Source organism: Suricata suricatta, chromosome 15 (genome assembly GCF_006229205.1).
Source record: "Suricata suricatta isolate VVHF042 chromosome 15, meerkat_22Aug2017_6uvM2_HiC, whole genome shotgun sequence".
NCBI lineage: Eukaryota > Metazoa > Chordata > Mammalia > Carnivora > Herpestidae > Suricata > Suricata suricatta.
The window spans coordinates 76485327-76504328 of record NC_043714.1 but is presented as its reverse complement, the minus strand read 5'-3'; positions in this window follow the sequence as shown (position 1 = coordinate 76504328).

Genomic DNA, 19002 nt, shown 5'->3' with positions numbered 1-19002 from the left:
GGCCGGCACCCGGCAACGCAGCGTGGCCGCTGGGCAGCAGACGCGGCCGGCTGTGCAGGTGGGCGGCCCGCAGCCCCGCTCGGCGCTGATGACCACCAGCTGCTCCCGGGAAGGCTGTGGGCCCGTTTCCTGCCGGAGCCCGGAGCCCGTCATAAAGCCATTCCAGGTGAGTGGAGTGTCCCTGCGGTCAGGTGCCCGGGGGCGGCCCTCAAGTGAGTCTCTCCTGCCGTGGACGCAGCCGTGGGGACCAGGGGCTGAGTCGGCCGCGGGGCTCTTCTGGGCCAGCGCTGAGCGGGGCCGGGTCACAGCCGCACGGGGCTGGTGGGCACACCGTTCCTGGGCTCGTGGGCAGTGTGGGAAGGGGGCCTTCCTGAGAAACTCACACTGGCACTGTCCAGGGGCCTCCCGGTGTCCCCGTGAGTGCGTGGAGCACAAGGACAGCAAGCCAGGACAGGCCATGAATCTGGCCCCAAGGAGCCGGGGTCTGGGAGGGCAGGGATGTCCCAAAGCTGGGTTCTGGTTTCCCTACAGAGTCAAGGACGGAGGCAGGTGAGCGGGAAGCATGCCCTTGAAGGCCGGCACAGCAGACCACCTGGGCCAGAGCCGCATGATGTCAGCACTGGGCAGGGGGCGGGGGGGGGGCACAGCCTCGCCTCTCTCCAGGCGCCGGGGCCTAGGCTGACCTGGGATCCACGCTGCCCCCTGCCAGCCCGCCGCCTCGGGCACCTGTCTGGCCCTGACACGGCGAATCCCACCTGCAGAAAGAGCAGAGGAGAAAGGGGCCCGGAGGCTGCAAGGCCCTGCTCTCACCTCTGCGTGCTGCCCACCCGCCTGATGCACGGGCTGCTTGGAAGTCGGCCTGGAAGGTCTGGGGCCCGGAGTCCCCCACCAGCTCCAAGGCCGCCCCCGTCACAGCAGCTCTGCCGAGGACAAGCGGCTCCAGGGGAGGGAGGCTCGGCTTCTGGGATTTTCCTTCTCATTCTCTCTCTTGTCTTTCTTACCAGCTTTGAAGAAGACCCTTTGGAGCTGGGGGAGCCGACCTCCTCACATCAGTCGGGGCGGTCATGGAGGAAGCACTTTGCACCCGGCATCGGACGCCAGGTGCTCTGCCCCCGAGGCTGCTGGGAGGAGGTGCCGTGGCCCCACGGCACGGGGAGGGCGAGGTGGGCTGGGTGCCCCCCGGCGGCTCCACTGTCCGTAAGCGGCAGGCAGGGTGCACACCCAGCTCAAACACCTCCGAAATTCGTGCTCTCAGCCCAAGTTCATGGGCCTCGTGCTGGGCCGCGCCTTCCCCTTCCGGACCGGCCCCTCTCAGCCTGGCTGCCTGGGGCCCCAGGAGTCCTGGCCACGTGGGCTCCTCGTGACTTCGTGAAAGCATGTTGATGATGTGGGTGTGATGTTGCGGGGACGGTGCTGAGGATTTCCACTTGAACTTCGAGAGGCTGGTCCTTCCTATGCACCGGGCGAGCGGGTCCGTGAGGGTGAGGCCCGAGGAGAGCCCGTGAGCAGCCGTCTCATGTTCAGTTTAACATCAAACTATAAATACGCCTGGATGATTAGCTGGACGTGGCGGCAAAAGTGAAGTCCAGGAGAAGTCAAGTCCAAGCGTGACAAACAAAACTTTGTGAAAATTAAAGTATAGAAAAGTATCCTATGACCTCACGGCAAAGAACAATTTCTGAAATAAAACAAAAGTGGAGACAGAGAGGGGACAAATGATCAATGTGGACATATCCACATAGAAAACTTTCCTCTGGGGGCACCTGGGGGGCTCCGTCGGTGCGGCATCCAACTTCAGGCCCCGCGTCGGGCTCTGTGCTGACCGCTCAGAGCCTGGAGCTGCTTCGGAGTCTGTGTCTCGCTCTCTCTCTGCCCCTCCCCTGCTTATGTTCTGCCTCTCTCTATATCAAAAAAAATAAATAATAAACAAAATTTTAAACAAATAAAAATTAAAACTTTCCTCTGAAAAAAGGCCATAAGCACAGTTAAAAGATGAGTGATTTCCCGATCAGTCTTCTGCAGCATACAGGATCAATGCCCAGAATACATAAAGAACACCTACAAATCAGTAAGGAGACAAACAACCCAATGGAAAAACAGGCTGAGCCAAACACAGGCCGTCCGCAAAGAGGAAACCACGATCACAAACACGTATAAATACTGTCCACTCGTACGTGACCGTGGATCAGCTTTATTGAAACAGCACTGCACACCTACCAGACGGCGAAACCCCAGAAGTCTGACAATCCCAGGAGGGAGGTGTTGGGCTCGGGCAGGCCTGCCCGTGTGGGTGTGAGATCCTGCGTGGTCTCACCCGCGCGTGCGCCACCGAAGTCGAGGCGGGGGGGACAGCACGGCAGCGGGGCAAAGGGCCCAAACCCCGGGCGGGCTCCCTGGGGGGTCTCCCAGCCATTTAGCTCTAAACAAGCCGTGCACCTGCTCTGCCCTCAGTTTTAGCTGAGAAATGGGTGCTTCCCCTCCGGACATCACTGTGCAGATTCCACAAGAAGGTGTAGGTAAAACTACTAGAAGCACGCGTGACGTGCAACAAGGCTGACGAAGGACAGTTCCCTTGGCTGTGACGCGGCGGCCGCACACCCTGGACTCGAGCCGCTGCCGCCGGTGCGCAAGGGGACGAACACTTGAAGACCTTCACCTGATGGAGTGCGCGGCCGCCCTCAAAACCGTGTGAAGCAAACCTATACTATCAACAGGGATGGGTCTTAAAGATAAAATGTTGAAATTCCGGAACATTACTTACACCATAATCCTATTTATGTGAGTGTTTAAACATGTCAAACAATAGAACATATTGTTTATGGCGCTCACGTGGAGAAAAGTGTAAAACTATGGACGGATTTCTCCCCAATTTACGACACTCAGTTGCTCCCAGGAAGGGACTGTTTTTTCACTTGCTGGTGACTAAATCCTTTCTGGTTCTCGGGTCTGCTCTCCACGGTTTTCTTTTCCAGCAAAGCCCCGCGGGGTGTGCCATCACACTCGGACGCCCCCAGGCCCCCGGGGCTCTGCTCGGCCCATGCCCCCCCGGCTGTGCCCCCTCCCCGGGGCGCTCACCCCCGCACACCTGTCACCAGCAGACGCCAGCTCGAGGCCTGTCTCGGTCCGCTCGGGCCCCCTCACAAAGCGCACCAGGCGCCCAAACCCCAGCATTTACCGACTCCCAGCCCTGGAGGCCAGAAGTCCGAGACCCAGGCGCAGACAGGGCGGCTCCTCCCCCTCTCTCCTGGCGTGTGGATGGCCGTCCCCTCCCCGCGACCTCCGGGGGCATCTCTCCGTGCGCGTCTGTGTCCTGCTCTCCCCTTCTTGGGCGGACAGCAGTCACTGTGATCAGGGCCCCAGTGACCTCCTTTACCTTAGTCACGACAGTCAGCACGCGTCTCCAGGACGCGATCTGAGCCCTGGAGTTCCACACGGGAATTTTGAGGGGACACCACCTGGCCCCCACGCCGCCTGTGAACGCATGCAGTCGGCCGCGTGTGGTCGTGTGGGGCCCTTACCGCCATCGAGCCTCCTGCCGCTGCTCCGTGGGCTCCCCCCCCCCCCGGACTCACACCCTGCGTGGCTCACGGAGCCGACAGCATCCATCCCATCCCCCCGACCAGCACCCGCGCAGCCGCACTTCACCCGGGCGAGCGCTCTCACGAGTGAAAACCAAACCCCAGTGACTGGACAGTGCCTGAGCAGCACAGGCCGAGCGGCCCCGCAGGCGTGTGTGGTGGGGGGGTGGCAGGGCCGGACCCGCCACACGTGCCCTCGGGCCCTGCTGTCCACGTGGCCTGCCCAGGGAAGGGGCCCCTCCCGACAGGGGGCCACACTGGCTCGCATGAGAGGAAAAGGACCACAGCGAAGTCGGACGGAGGCACAGCGGATGGGACCGGCCGCCCCTCGGTTTCCCCGCCCTGTGAGGCCAGCCTCGGCAGGTCCCCGACTCCCGCGCCCCTCCCCTGCCCCGCCACTGAGCATGGGAACAAACCCTGCAACAGGGATTCTGGGCCACCCCGAGCTTCACCCATGCGTCTGCACCTCTGGCCTGAGCCCCGGACCCCGGCCCCACCAGAGAACTGCGGTCCAGCCACATCCCTCGGGACCTGGGTGAACCTCCACCGTCAGATCCTCCTCTGGCCCCGGGGGCTCCTTCTGGCCTCCACCGCCTTCTTCTGAGAGCATCTGGAGCGTCCACACGGACACTGAGGGGCTCCGCCTTGCGCCCCGGCTCGTGGTCTGGCTCAGCTACACTTAGCAGAACGCAGACTGCCCCGAGACTCGGCAAGGACCGCAGGGCTCCCTGTGGGAAGCGGGGGAGGCTGAAGACCATGCATCAGAATGGGTTCCCACCCTCCTATGCCCAAGCCTCCGTTTGCGGCTGATGCATTCAGAGCCTCTGCTCTCTTGAGAAATGAACATTCTGTCTGGCAAAGACTTGAGGGGGAGACCCGGGCACTAACGGAGGTCCAGTGCTCTTGGCAATGCTGGCACCATGCCTCTGAACTTGACACAACCACAGCCCGGGGCCCTGGGGCCCAGCAGCCAGGGCTGGACTGCTGTCTCCCTGGGATCTGGCCCCACCCTCCTGCCTTGGCCCCTCCCCCCCGCTCTCGGCCACCTGTGGCACAGTCCACCCACCAAAGGGCTGCCCTTGGTGTCTAAGCCCGCCTACTTGACCCCAACTTTGGTTTCCCCTGCTTCTGGGACCTCTGGTTTGCCCATGAACGAATGCCTTACGTTGGTGCCCTGGAGGCAGTTCCTGAGACAGAGAGGCGAGTGCGAGGTTGAGGAGGGCACTCCGGACAACGAGAGAAACAGGGCCAGGTGGAGGAGAGGCTGAACCCTGGTGTCTTCCATGGAGGCTCATGGAAGAGCCCCCCCAGGGAGCCCCGGGGCTGGGAGGCACCTGCAGACTTGGCCCAAACTGAATCAAGGTCATTGCACCCAGACCAGAGAGTGGACCTGCCTCAGGGAGAGGGCGGGGAGGGCGGCAGGACCCGCCAGGGGTGCCGCGGGGAGCAATCTGCTGCCCCCACCTCCGCCCAGCTCTGCATCCTGTCGTCGGAAGTGCGGAAAATGGAGTCCAGGGGGCCGGACCTCGAGGGGCGTCCCCTCCCTCAGCCATCAGGCCGTGGGGACACAGGCCCTGGTGAGGCTGAGAACCTGCCCCACGTTCTCTTCTTCCCACCTTTGCCCCTTGGAGGCCACGTCCCCACCACTTCTACCTTTCAGTTCCTGGAAAATGGCATGCTCCTCCAGCCTCAGGGCCCCTCAGGCTCTCCTCTACCTGGAGCACTCTTCCCTCACCCCTTCCCTCCCCAAAGGGGGCTTCTTCAAGCAGACGTCACTGAGGCTTCACATGAGTGTGGGTGTCTCTGCCGCGTGTTCCTTAAACATGTCACACCTACGATTCAGAGCCAGGTGCTGTTTGTTGAGGGACTGTACGAGGGTAACAACGTTTTCTGTACAGTTGTAAAGATCACCGCCTCAACCAGTGACCCTAGAGCTTCACTTTTATTTTTGCGAAACAAAAGAGTTCACCCAGGTGGGTGGAGCGGACCAGACGTCAGAAATGGCTTGGGTCGCCGGACGGGGCTGCTGGGACGAGGCATCCCTAAGGGGAAGCGGGGGCGTCGCCCCATGACGCCATCTTCTTTGCTGGTCGTTGCTCCGCAGGCCCGGCCCCCTCGGCCGCCGTGACGGAGAGAGGTCCTGGAAAGAGGCCCTCTCAGCCCCTTACCGCGCCAGCCGTGGAGAGGCGAAGGGGCCACCGCAGCGGGACCCACGGCTCTTGTCCGCACTGCTGCGTGACTGCGTGGCCCCGGGTCTCTGTCCGTGGTTGGACGGAGCGGGAGCGGTGTGCTCAGCCCCTCACCACCGTCACCGCCCCACCTGTGAAGGGCCTGTCCTCTGTTTCCTGCACGTAATGAATGCCTTCCGAAATGCCAATGTTATTAGCATTTCTAAGTGACATCCACCAACTGTGCGGTCACCCCTCGGAGCCTAATCTGAACTGACAGCTTTTCTGGAAAGAATGCCCAAGTCATCCATCTACAATCCTCCATGAAATATGTTTCATTAAGATACCAGCTGGGCAGGCAGGGAGTCAACCCTCTCCCTGCTGACAGCGGATGGAGTGCAAGCTGGGAAGCAGGTGCCCGGGCTGCGCTCCCGGCGCCGCACCCACTCGCCGAGGGACCTTGGACGGGCCCTGCGGACCTGCTCCGGTTTGGTTTCCTCACCTGTAGGAAACGAACACTAGATGGTGCTTAAGCCAGGACCCAGGGCGTTGTGAGGGTCGAGTCACCCAGGGGAAGTCAGCTTGACACTGCAGATACCTCTGGACACAGGCGTGGACTCCAGCACCGGTGACACCGATGCCTGCAGTGCAGCCACAGCGGCACCGACGACGGTGTGCCGCCAGCACCAGCAGTGACGTGGAAGAGGAGCACACGGACACCAGCGGCCTCACCGCCCAGCACCGCCTCCACCGCCACCACTCACCTACTTAGTGCGGTTTGTTTTGTGACAAGAGCTTTGTGAAATGCCTTAAATACCTTATTGCCTTTGACCTCATAACCCTAAGTGATAAACCACATAGCATTGTCCCCGTTTTACCTACAAGGAGCCTGAGGCACAGAGCGTTTAGGTAACAAGGCCAAGGTTACAGAGCTAAGAGTTATAGGAGCCCAGACATGCCCAGGCCATCTGGGGTTGTCTCTCTGCATGATAACCTACTGCTTCCCAGGATGAGCTCCTCCAGTGCACAAGAACAAGAGAGAGTACAGCCGCTACCCAAGGAAGTCACGGCAGACTGCCTAGTGGAGGTAACACCTCTGCTGAGCCTGAAAAAGAGTTGGCTTCTGTGGTGGGAGGCAAGAAGGTTTCACACAGAGTGAACAGAACGAGCAAAGGTATAGACTGGCATTGCTGTGAACACTTCCACCCTCCTCCTGCTCCAGCCATCTTCCTTCATCGTCACCATCGTCATCCTCACCATCACCACCATCATCACCGTCGCCACCACCATCGTCACCATCAGCATCATCATCATCATTGTCTCCATCACGACCATCATCTTCACCATCATCATCACCATCAACATCATTGTCATCATCACCATTACCATCATCACCACCACCACCAACACCGTCACTGTCACCATCACCATTGCCATCCTTATTACCATCATTACCATCACCATCACCACCATCATCACCCTCACCATAATCACCAACATCACCATCATCACCATCACCATCATTGTCACTGTCACCATCACCATCAGCCTCAATACCACCATCACCACCACCATCATCACCATCATCATCGTCATCATCATTGTCTCCATCACCATCATCATCTTCACCACCATCATCACCATCATCACCCTCACCATAATCACCAACATCACCATCATCACCATCACCATCATCACCATCACCATCATTGTCACTATCACCATCACCATTATCATTGCCTTCCTTATTATTACCATTATTACCATCATCACCACCACCATCATCACCATCATCATCGTCATCATCATTGTCTCCATCACCATCATCATCTTCACCACCATCATCACCATCATCACTCTCACCATAATCACCATCATCATCATCATCACCATCACCATCATCACCATCAACATCATTGTCATCATCACCATTACCATCATCACCACCACCACCAACACCATCACTGTCACCATCACCATTGCCATCCTTATTACCATCATTACCATCACCACCACCACCATCATCACCCTCACCATAATCACCATCATCATCACTGTCACCATCATCATCATCCTCATCATTACCATCACCACCACCACCACCATCATCATCGCCATCATCATCGTCACCATCACCATCATCATTGACACTATCACCATCAACCTCACTACCACCATCACCACCACTACCATCATCACCATCACCACCATCATCACCCTCACGATAATCACCATCATCACCATCATCACCATTGTCACCATCACCATCATCACTATTGTCAACATCATCATCACCACCATCACAAGCACCACTTGTTCACGTTGCCAAATAAGCAGGCTGGTTACAGGGTTGGGTTTGACATCTGTCCAGGCAAACTCATTCTTTCTTCACTGAAAGTGCCTAAAAATCCACCATTAAGTAAAATTTTAATCATAAATCAACGTTATAAAATATCAGATAAATTTATCTTTTTTAAAATGTTTTTAATTTATCCTTAAGAGAGAAAGACAGAGCATGAGTGGGTGAGGGGCAGAGGGAGAGAGGGACACGGAGTCTGAGGCAGGCTCTAGGCTCTGAGCTGTCAGCACCAAACCTGACATGGGGCTTGAACTCGCAAGCTGTGAGACCATGACCTGAGCCGAAGTCAGACTCTCAACCGACTGCCACCCAGGCGCCCCCAAATCTGTCTTTGAGAATCCAGAGCAGATTTCATTTTCCCCAAGCTTCCATCATAAATGGATGGCTATGAGTAGAGTTGGCCACTCCCAATGTCCTAAGGGAATCGAGGGGCTCCTAAACCCAAAAGGGCAGCCACCAGCTAAAAGCAACAAGCAAGCCTCTCACGACAGGAAATGGGGAAATATTTCTAGTTTTATTCCTCTTCCAAGGACTGGATCTATTATTATCAGCTCCCTTCTCTCCATATCGCCTTCTTGTGGTTCTGGAAAACAAAACAAAAAACAAAAAACGCTAGCCAAAAGGAATCCAAAGGTCCATCAAAATATTCCCGGTGGGGGAGACGCTCAGGCTAGCTCAGCATGATCATCGGGATCTCAACCAGGGACGGAGAGGGCAGAAACCCCCGCCCATCCAATCGTGCTCCTTGGTGATGCCTTCCAGCAACTTCCCACGGGACCCAGCCCTACGGAGCTTCCTGCCCAGCTGAGGAAGGCCCGGGGCGGGAGGCAGCACCCTCCTAAACAAACACACCGTCACTTGACTTCTTCCAAACGAAATTGAGTTTTATATGTCAGCGTCTGGCCAGGAAGGAAAAATAAACGCCATTGAAGGCCAGGTTATCATGTCCACGCCGCCATCATTTACTGGAGCTTAAAGGCAGCCGTTCGCAGAGTGAAATAAGGGGCGCTCTGCGAGGCGATCAGACAGCATCTCGCGGTGGCTTCCAGACAAAATGGATGAGCACACTTGCCAAGGAGTGGGATGGTCTGGACAAGAGAATCATTGTTTCCCTTGGCAGAGAAATGAACCTTCCCTGCACAGCTCAGTGCCACCATCCTCTGTCTGACCACCTGTGGCTCCTTACAGCAAATGTCCTGAAGGGGACCCCTGGCGTCCCTGGGGTTCCCTCCGCCACACGGGCCTCATGGCGCTTCTTCTCTCCAGGGCTGGGGGCCGGGGTCCCGGCCACAACCTCTCCCCGATTTCCTTCAGCCCACTTCCCTGTGGGGTTCTTCCCTTGGCCACATGGGCATTTGTCTGGGTGCTCACCCTCATGGTGCCTCTGGAGACCCCACTTGTGCTAAAAATGACACAGAAGGGATCCTGTGGGCGGAAACACAGTATCTGAGCCACAAGTTTCTGGCTTCGAAGCTCCCGTAGAAACGCTCGTCTGCACCGCACGGAGGCCCGGCACTCCTCCCGCCTGGATCAAGCTAAAGGAAGGCGGCTGCAACTCGAATCTTGCCTCCTGGAGCCCAGCCTGATCTCAGTCCCCAGCGTCCCTGCACTCGGTGGTGTGCAGGTGGTCAGGCCTCCTGACCGCCCTCCACCTCCACTGGCGGGGGGCCCGGGCAGATGCCCACGCGCACTCCCCCGGACAGCCGCACGGCCTCTCCCCAGCCCCCCGGCATACATCTGGCCCCTTCTTCCATCTGTTCACATGAAGCCAGAAGCAGCTCTGAAATTCCAACTCTGTCCCTTCTTCTCTGGTCTCAATCCTCAACATGGCCTGTGATGCCTGCACAGTCAAGTCCCAGGAAATACACCTTCCGACAGCCAAACCAGCCCCAGGGGGATCCATGCCTGATCCATCCTGGCAGTGCAGCCCACGGGGTGCTCACACTGACCCACAGCAGTGCCCTCTCGTCCTCCTTACGGGCTGGCCCCACCCACCTCCCCAGGGCCTGGACAGCACCCCTGGTCCCACCCACCTCCGCAGAGCCTCCCTCACCTGCTTCTTTATTCTCCCAGAGGGCATCCAGATAGCACTGGTGAGACACCCAGGGGCAGGTGATGCCCCGTTTCCTGCTACTCAGCCCAGGGCACCTCTGCCCCTTGGGCGCAGGCGGGCCTCGCTTGAAGCACTAGGAGGTGGCACAGCTGCTGGCGTGCCATTCCTGAGATCCTGTGGCATCTGACTGTGAGGGGGCCCTGCTAGCAGACTCCGCTGCTCTGAGGCAGTGAGTGGCCGCGTTGGGGAGGCCCACATGGCAAGGGACTGAGGGTGGCCTCTGGCCACAAGGAGCTGAATCCTGCCAACAGCCAGGCGAGCTGGGAGACAACCCAGCCTCAGATGAGAGCACAGCCCCGCCCAGCTGTTCAGGGCTCCAGACCAAAGACTCCGTGTCGCTCCAAGCCCCGGATGCCAGCAGTGGCTGCTGACAAGCACCTGCCCTGTGCCGTGTGCTGACTGCGTCAGGAACTGGGGAATGGAAAGGTCTCTCTGCCTGATGGGAAACAGACAGGCAAGCAGACCACAGTGGCTCCTGGGACCAGCCCCGCGGAGGAGGCAAGTGGAGGCCTGGGGAGGACGGGGACTCCTGGGACCCTGCCCGAGCGTCAGAACCTGTGTCCCAGGAGAGGCAAGGAGGGAACTCAGCAGACAGTGCCCGCCCCCCGCTTGCAGAGAGGGCTCGCTGGGGGGAGTGCGTCACAGGGATTTTCACGTCCTGCCGCAGTGTCAGTAGAACTGGGACACCTGTGAGGAATTAGCGCTTCGGGCCGCAGGCTCAGAGAGGCAGTGGGAGGGGAGGGTCCGGGGGCGGGATCCGCTGGGCACCCCCGCGTGGCCGCCAGGGTCCCGGTGCACCGTCTCCCAGGCCTCCCACCCTGAGCCCCGGGGATCTGGTGGGGAAGCCGCCTTCTTTGTGAGGTGAGCAGGTTCACTTTCCCATCTCCCTGTGGAAATGAAAGTGTGACACTCAGGGCGGCCATGGACACAGCTTTAAGCAGTCAACCCAACAGAGGGACATCAGGGAAAGAAACCTAAAAACGAGTTTGGGGACACAGAGGGTGTGACGTGCAGCAAGCCCAGGGCCCTCTGGACCTCATGCTGTCGGAACCAGCCCCACACCTGCCAGGTGTCCAGGACACCAGCTGAGGCTGGTCCCCAGGCCTCTGCCACCCTTTGGGCATAAAGGAGGGATGCTGATACCCTCATGGACCATGTGAGAGAGAGGACCAGCACTTAGTAAATAGTCTAATGATTCCTAGGTGTGCGGTAAGAAAATCTTATATTTTTGATAGGCTTTATTTTTTACAGCAGTTTCTAGTTTGCAGGACAGGTGTAAAGTACAAAATTCTGGAAGGTATTCAGCAGATAGGGAAATGGCTTGCGTCTCACTGAGGTTCTGGCCTCCACCAGCGCCCCCAGTGTCCCCAAGGGGCCTCGACGGGCAGAAAACGGTGCAGTATCTACTGCAAGGCTGCCGCCAGGGCCGTCGGACCCCCAGACCCCTGCTCACCTCTGAGAAGCTGGGTGACCGCCCTCGGGCGCCCCAGGAAGGATGGAGGTTTATTTTCTAGCGAAGGTGAAAGCAAGTCTGTCTGTCCCTGTCCCCCCCTGCCCCCCCCGCCCCGGCCCGGCGGGAGCAGCACCAGCGGAGAACCAGGGCTCAAGCTGGGGTTTGCACGGAGCCTCTGAGATCTGAGTCCGGGCGGCGGAGGTGGCTGGGGGTCACTGGGAGGCCTTCCGGGGAACCTGGCCAGCCTGCAGCAAAGAGCTGAGGTCGTGGCCTCAGGGTCCCCCCAGGAAACAGCTGGACCGGACCAGCCCCTTGCAGCCGGCAGACGGGCCAGCCTCACGCCACGCACAGCCCCCGTTCGGGCCCTGCGGGTCCCTTCCTCACACAGCACCCAGCCTGGGTCCCCTGACACCAACGGGAGCATCTGCTGTGGGAAGCGGAGCCCGACTCCCGCAGACAAAAGCAGCTTGGAAGAAATGGACCGTGCAGGTAGACGAGGGTCTCCCAGAAGGAGGACCGTGTCCTCAGAGGCACTGACGAGACGCGAGCCGGAGGCGACAAGAGGCACCAGCCAGGAGAAAAGGCGCTCGGGGAGAGAAAGCACCTGGTGGGCGGAGGTGAAGCCACGTGTGCAGGCCGAGCAGGGGACAGGGGCCCCTCCTGCAGGGCGGCTGACTTTGTAACAGGAAGTGAAAACCAACACAGCAGAGGGGGAGCCACCCCAGAAGTGACTCCATAAATTGTCCCCACGGAGGGGCCCTGTGCAGGCTGAACCGTGTCCCCAAAGCCACAGCTGAGTCCCACCCCTGGGGCTGCAGGGTGACTGCTCAGAGGTGGGTCTCTGTGGAGGTGATGGAGGGCACTGGGGCCCTGGTCCAGGCTGACCTGTGTCCTCACAGGAAGGGGACACCAGGATGCAGACACGCCCCCGGGGGCGGCCGCGTGAGGGCACAGGGAGGGGACACCGGCCACATGCCCGGGAGAGGCCTCAGGAGGACCGGCCCTGCCCCGCGTGGGTCTCGGGCCCACAGCCACCACGGTCCGGAGAAGTAAGTCCTGTTGTTAAAGGCGGGGGTCCGTTAGGGCGGCCACAGCTCACCGCACGGGTCTCCAGGGTCACTGGGCCCTCCGGGAACTCGGCTGGGAAAGGCCACCCCCAGCAGGGCACACACTCACATCTCAGAGCATGGAGAGAAAGAGAAAGAGGAAATCCATCCAGTTCCCAGAGGGAGCGAGAAACAAATAATGAACAAACAGACTTCGCCCAGAAGACCAGGAATCAAAATGTCATCCGTGTCCTGAGCCCGGGGAATTGGGGGGAGGGGGCCCCGGAAGCCAGGCACTTGAGGCCTGAACGCTCAGGGAGTGCGGTCCGCGCCCGGGAGCCCACCAACCATGTCATGGACTTATCTAGTAGACCTCCACGCCCTTCCCTGGGGGTCCCTCTGAGCCTCCCGCAGCGGGCAGGGCAGGCCGGGCTCCCAGGACCAGCAGCACGGGGCAGCGGGGAGCAGACCCCGCGGAGAGGGAGGCCCAGGGTGCGGGACGTGTTGGAAAGTCCAGATGCGCTCACACAAGAGCAGGGATTGGAGGTGGGATTAGCGCTAAGTGCACAGAAAGCAAAGCAAATGACAAAATAAGACCATTGCCTGCTCCAGCGCCAGCACAGCGACCCCCAGAGAGATGGGTGTGGGCTCCGTGCGCAGGAGGGCGCTCGGTCGGCTACGTGGAAATGGGCACAGCCTTGCACTCAAGGGTGGGGTTCCGGTCCGGCAGGCACCTGGGTGGGTCTCCGACAGAGACCCCACCCCGAGAGGTCAGAGGGGTCATCCGGGAGGGAGGAGGGCGGGGAGGGGAGTGCGTGCCTGCAGGGGGGAGTGGGGAGGGGCAGCACCAGCGGAGGTCTCCCGCTGGTCTGGCACAGCCTGCGGGCTGGGGACATCTGATGGCCTCGCTTGTGCCCTGGAACCGCCGTACCGAGGGGTCGCACACCATCTGCCCTCCCGGTCCTGGAGGCCAGAAGTCCTAAATCCAGGAGTCGGGGGGCCGGGCTCCCCACAGCCTCTGGGAAGGGGGCTTCCTGCCTCTTCCGGCTTTGAGGGCCCAGACCCCCTGGCTGTGACCTCAGTCCCCACCTGGGCCCTCATCTCTGCATTGTGCCCCCCGTGGGCCTCTTTTAAAGACACTTGTCATTGGATTCGGGACCGTCAAGAAATTCTCATCTCAAGACCCTTAACCCAGTTACACCTGCAACGACTTTTTTCCCAAGTTAAGTTCACGTTCGCTGCTGCTGGGGGTCGGGTGAAAACACCCTGGAAGGACATTTACTCCACAGCAATAACCTCGATTTAAAAAGCCACGCAGCTCTGCCCCCAGGCCGCCTGCCCCCACACCCTGGCCCCTGGGCCTCTGCGGGCTTGTCTGCAGGGTGGGCGCAGGGCCGCGCCGCCTCCGGGGCTGTCCTGATGGTCGCGCGGAGCTCCAGCTGCGACTGGCCTGTCTGTAAGTGTCTGTGCTGCTGGGCAGGACACTGAAGGTTTGGAATGTTCTCCTCACGGGGACACGCAGGGCTGAGTGCTGTGGGGGCGAGACCGGCCCACAGAGCCGAGGACAAAGCGGATGGAGCCGCCTCCTGGGACTCCCGGATGCTGTGTCAGAGCATCGGGGCAGGGCAGGGGGACGGGCTGTGGAAAGTCAAGTTCATGGGCATCTTTAGGAACCAGCGGGGCCGGCTGGAGGGTCACACCTGCAGCTGCCAGGGCAGACGGAAGCCCGTGGGGGTCCTGGGGGGCAAGGGGACCAGGAGCACGTGGGGAGGACCCCCAGCCTCCGGGCTTCAGCCACACCCTCCTCTCCAGCTCACTCTCGGGCCATCAGATGGCCCCTCCCCCGAAGGGCTGGTGGGGCTCGGCAGCCTCGCCCCTGGGCACCTCTCCTCCCCAGCCATGTCCTCTCTCTCACTAGCCACCTTGTCCCCTGTCCCTGCCGGCCCTCTGCCCAGAGCCCCTCACAGCAGGGAGCACATGGCTCTTCCCTTCTGCCCCTTCAGCCCTCAGGGTGAGAGTCACCTTCCCAGGACACCCCGACACCGCCTGAGTGACATTTGCCACTGAAATTACACTCAGGTGTGACACCTGAGTGTTGGCCTCTTCCTGCTGTGGAACACATTTCACAAAGTGCAGACTTGATGGTCCCTGGTCTCTGCTACGTCCCTGGCACTCAGCAAGTGTGCGAGGCGGGGCTGCTGTGGGTGAGCGTGTGCGAGTGTGCGAGGCAGGGCTGCTGTGTGTGAGCGAGTGTGCGAGGCAGGGCTGCTGTGTGTGAGCGAGTGTGCGAGGCGGGGCTGCTGCATGAATGAATGAATGAATGAATCAACGAACCAACGAATCAGTGCACGAGGGCGGGTCCAAGGCCTGAGCCACGCCCACAGGCAGATGCAGAGCCACGCCAGACCCCGTGAGCCTTCTGACGGAGGGAAGGCACCTGGGGCGGGAGGGGGCCGGCCCCCCAACAAGAGCCAGGAGGAGGGAGTGCGCAGGCGGAGGGCGGTGGGACTGGCCTGGGAGGTGGTGGAGAAAAGCGGGGAGGGGCTGCGGGCCTCTACAGGTGGTGGTGCCGTGTCACTGGCAGGCAGGTCCCCGCCTGGAGCTCTGGACAAGGCATGGGGGAGGGACTCAGGGGGCAGGCGGAGGGGGGACCCAGTCCTTTAAGACGGGAGGAACAGCAGATTGGAGGAACCGCCGGGGTGCCGGTGGGGTTTGGGCCCATCGGTGCTGGTGACAGAGACTGGGTGGTGGCGTCGGCGCTCAGCCCGCCCCGACTCAGCCGCAGGCCCCAGTGGCATCAGTGAGCCGCACCCATGAGGTTAGAGGACAGTCAGCAAGGAAGTGACCCGCATCTCACTCTCCAGAGGAAGGGCCTGTGCAGTTAGAAGTAATAGAAGACAGATTCAAGGAAAAATGGATTATTCAGGACTTAGGAAAGTGAAATTTGTGTCAAAAATAAACTCTAAGATGAAAATCAAAGTTCCCTTCCAAGAAATTAAGAAATACATATCAAAAGCTTTAGATGGGGCGCCCGGATGGCTCAGTCGGGTGAGCATCTGACGCGTCATTTCGGCTCAGGTCATGATCCCAGGGTCATGGGATTGAGCCCCGCATCAGGCTCTGCTGAGTGTGAGGCCTGCTTGGGATTCCCTCTCTCTCTCCCTCTCCCTCTTCTCCTGCCTCACTCATGCTCACTCGCTCTTTCTCAAACAAATATTCTTTACAAAGCTTTAGATAAATTTAGGTTCAGCCCAATATTTCCTTTTTATTTATCCATCTGAGACAATAGTTCCCTGAATTGAGGGGGAAAAAATAAGCTTTTGACACAAACACGTTAATTAGGGCCTTTTAGGAAAACATATGAAAATACTGGAAATAATACGAATGATCGACCACACAGGGACAATTCCATAAGTAAGACTAATTCTTACCGTGAAAAATAAGTCAATAAACAGAACACGTAAGAGCACAGAAAAGACACGGGGACACGGACTGACGTCACAGGGTGGACACACCGATCTCCGTCGTCCCATAATGAGAGTTGACAGGAGCGACACGGGAAGGAGGCCCTAAATCAGAGCGGCGGTCAGCGCTTCCAGCGAGTGCGAGCGCCGGGGTCCTGGGTGGGAGGGAGGGAAGAAGGCGGGTCTCTGCTGCCTCACCCCGATGACAGGTGCGACGTCGTGAACCCCGGAACACGACCAGGCGCAGCCGGCCTCGCGGGGCCGAGGCCATCACGTCGCTGGCGCCGCTGTCCTGGCAGTGCCTAAAATACGTCTCAAATCCACGCAGCGGCTGAAGATTGGCACGCCTCCCCCCGCCCTCGCTCCCAAAGAAAAGAAAAAGAAAAACTAAAGAAAAAAAGGAGATTGGATCCGCAAAAGGCATTAAATGAAGTCTATTTTTGAAATTAGGTTTTACAGATTTCTTGTTTGGTGCCGTCAGCCGTGTCTGGGCTGCTGAGAGCCGGTGCCCAAGGACCATGCGCACAAAACCGAGATCCCCTCCACACACGCCCACACGCCTGCTCGCACGCCTGCTCACAAGCACGCTCCCACGCCTGCACACACGTACCCTTACAGCCCACTCCCACGCCTGCTCACACGTACCCTTACAACCCACTCACATGCCTGCTCACACGCTTGCACGCTCACACACACGCTCACATGCCCACATGTGTGGGGACTGAACTTGCCCACACACGTGTGGCTCACACCTGTGTGCACAGTGGCCGGCAAAGGTCGGGGTTCTGAGCTCCTTCCCTGCGCGTCCTGGGCCTCTGTCGGAGGACATTCCTCCGTGGCCCTGAAGCCGCAGCTGAGCCCAGAGCGAGCGTTCCTGCTGGACACCCCAGCGTGGTGGCAGAAGCGGTTCTCTCCAGGGTTCCGAGGATCTCGAAGGGAGGAGGGGGCAGGGCAGGGAGGGAGCACGGGGCACAAGGGGCACACAGGACACACAGGGCACACACGCACCCAGAGCTTCCTGACGCCCAGCATCTCCCCGACCTGCCAAGGTGCCAACTGCCTTCTCCCTCCTCACAGACATGTTTATCTCAGGAACACTCCCCTGCCCATCAGAAATGCAGGGGCGCCTGGGGGGTTCAGTGAGCTAAGCATCCGACTCTCATTCAGGTCATAATCTCACGGTTCAGGGGTTCAAGCCCCGCATTGGGCTCTGCGCTGACAGCTCATAGCCTGGAGCTGCTTCGGATTCTGTGTCTCCCTCTCTCTCTGCCCCTCCCCTGCTCACACTCTGTCTCTCTCAAAAATAAACATTAAGAAAAAAAGAAATCTGAATGTTCAAACACAATTCCCTACCAAGTTCAAGTTCTCTGCCCTGGGACACTGGAGCCCTAGACAAAAGAGAGGCCAGTCACTCCTGTTAGGCCCAAGCGTCCTTGGTGTGACAGGTGTCTGCCAAGGACGCACGGAGACTTCCAGACCCTCCCTGCCCCTGGCACTGGCGGGAAAAGGAGAGCTGGAGCCGCCCCATCTCTGTGGCTGCGTCCCACGGCTGCCCTGATGTCTGTGCCTTGTCTCGGGCTGGGATCTCCGAAGTAGGCCCGGAGGCCCCTGTGACTTGTCAGGACGTGTTTCCAGGAAACCGCAGGAGCGCTAACAGGGACCGTGGAGGGTGTGAAGTCAAACCAGTTCTCTGGGAGGGGACTCTGCCTCGAGCCGTCAGAGGAGCGCTGCAGTCAGCGTCCCCACTAGACCCCCAAGAGGAGGGGGAGTTCACACCTGCTCCCATCAGCGCATGGCTCCCCCTGCGGATAGCCAGTGCAGGCGCTGGGAGCCCGAGGGCAGGGGTGGAGATACAGGTGCAGGGAGCCCGAGGGCAGGGGTGCAGGTGCAGGTGCAGGGAACCCTAGGGCAGGGGGGCGGGTGCAGGTGCAGGGAACCCTAGGGCAGGGGGGCGGGTGCAGGTGCAGGGAACCCTAGGGCAGGGGTGCGGGTGCAGGTGCAGGGAACCCTAGGGCAGGGGTGCGGATGCAGGTGCCAGGAGCCCAAGGGCAGGGGTGCGGGTGCAGGTGCCAGGAGCCCAAGGGCAGGGGTGCGGGTGCAGGTGCTGGCATCGGGAGCCTGGGTCAAGAATGTGGTCACAGCGCAGTAAGACCAGGGCTGCTGCCCTCTGGGGCGGGGAGCCCCATCCCCTCACCTCGGTCTAGGGTGCCAGATTTAGCAAAGGAAAACGCAAGATGCCCAGTGAAGTTTAAGTTTCAGAAACGCACTGAAAACCTCTCTGTAGTGTAAGTATAACCCACGTGTGCCCACTGGGACACACTTATACTCTTTCAAGTCTCCATGTGTATCTGAAACGCAAAATTAATGGGGCGTCTTGTATTTTGTCTGGAGACCGTGTCCCCTACCCTGCAGTCAGGACTCTGTTGTCTGGGTCCCAAGGGGGTCCAGGGATTGCGTGGTGTGGTGGTTCCCAGCAAAGAAAGGTGCTGGGGCACACGTGGTGGGAGGAGGGTGCCTCAGGGAAGCCTGACTTGCTCCCTGGGGCCCGGAGTATCTGCGGCCTCCGCGGGGATGGGAGCTGCTCCCAGGGCGGCCCTGAGAGTGACAGCGTGCAGGTGACACAAGTGTCCTCCGAGGTCGCTCAGGGACCAGCCCTGCCCACTGCTGGGAAGGGGCAGGGTCTGGGCCCCGACAAGGGGAGGGTGGGGGCCACGGAGAGCCAACAGCCCACCAAACAGGTGGGTCTCCGCCCTCCACTGTTGGAGTGGGTGGGCGCCTCCCACTGCCTGCGTGGGGCCCAGGGAGGGGACACAGAATAGGA